Source organism: Gossypium arboreum, chromosome 12 (assembly GCF_025698485.1).
Source record: "Gossypium arboreum isolate Shixiya-1 chromosome 12, ASM2569848v2, whole genome shotgun sequence".
NCBI lineage: Eukaryota > Viridiplantae > Streptophyta > Magnoliopsida > Malvales > Malvaceae > Gossypium > Gossypium arboreum.
In genome coordinates this window covers 112,029,430-112,030,722 of record NC_069081.1, presented here as the reverse complement: position 1 = coordinate 112,030,722, position 1,293 = coordinate 112,029,430, and the positions used below count along the sequence as shown (strand labels likewise).

The 1,293-nt window shown below is 36.7% G+C and overlaps 1 non-coding gene across 1 annotated transcript; it reads left to right on the top strand.

Annotated features, from left to right (window-relative positions):
- Positions 1-418: 418 nt before the first annotated feature.
- LOC128286254 (small nucleolar RNA R71) lies at positions 419-524 on the top strand. The gene has a single exon (XR_008276797.1). It is a non-coding gene; the product is annotated as a small nucleolar RNA R71 (small nucleolar RNA).
- The last annotated feature ends 769 nt before the right edge of the window (positions 525-1,293 follow it).

Sequence of the window (1,293 nt, the reverse complement as noted above, 5' to 3'; positions counted from 1 at the left end):
GTTACTATATAGATTTTTTAGAGGTCGAGGATTATTACCCATGTAATTTAATTGCTCGTTATCCATGTTGTAACCATAAGATTGGTGTTTCGAATGGCTTGTTCCACCTCCACTTGCTTCGCACTGCATTACTGGGTGAACCTGTGAAGAACTAAGAAAACCATCAATTTTCTTATTCAAGATTTTTACCTGATTAGAGAGCATGGTGACCGAATCGACGTTATAAACACCTGCTGTTTTTGTTGGCTTTGTCCTCATGACTTGCCACTGATAGTTATTCAGTGACATCTCCTCTATGAACTCATAAGCATCTTCAGGTGTTTTATTATTGATAGTTCCGCCAGTAGCTGCGTCAACCATTTGCCGAATCGAATGATTCAGGCCATTATGGAATGTTTGAACCTAAAGCCAAAGTGGTAACCCATGATGAGGGCACCTTCTCAAAAGGTCCTTGTATCTCTCCCATGTATTGTAGAGTGTTTCTAAATCCATCTGCACAAAAGAAGAGATATCATTATGTAATTTAGACGTTTTAGCCGACGAAAAATATTTTAGTAAAAATTTTTCGGTCATTGGTTCACAAGTAGTAATTGACCCTTGTGGTAATGAGTTCAAACACTGTTTAGCCTTGTTCCTTAATGAGAAGGGAAACAACCGAAGACGAATGGCATTATCAGAAACGCCATTGATTTTAAATGTATCGCATAGTTCCAAAAAGTTTGCTAAGTGAGCGTTGGGATCTTCATCCTGCAAACCATCAAACTGAACAAACTGTTGTATCATTTGAATAGTGTTAGGTTTCAGTTCAAAAAGTATTTGCAGCTATAGTAGGTCTAACTATGCTTGATTCAGTTTCTATTAAAGAAGGTTCAGCGTAATCATACATAGTGCGTGGAGCAGGATTTTGATTAGCCGCAATTGTAGGAGGTAGCTGATTACCTTGGTTTTCAGCCATCTCTTCGGTTGGGGGTTGAGTATCGTTTTCTTGCTCATTCTCTGTGTATCTTAAGCTTCGCCTTATTTCTCTTTGGTTTTTGCGAACTGTGCGATCGATTTCTTCGTCAAAAAGTAGTGGGCTTGACGGGTTTCTTCTAGTCATAAACTATAAAAACCTGCCAGAAGAAAGAAAAAAATTAGTAAATTAGAATAAAATTAAAAATAAAATTAGATTGCAACAAAAATAAATGACTAAAGTAATAAAAATTGAGTGTTCCTAATATTTTAGTTCCTCGGTAACGGCGCCAAAAACTTGATCACGTGATTTCGTAGTAGGTTTCAAATATTTATAATTAA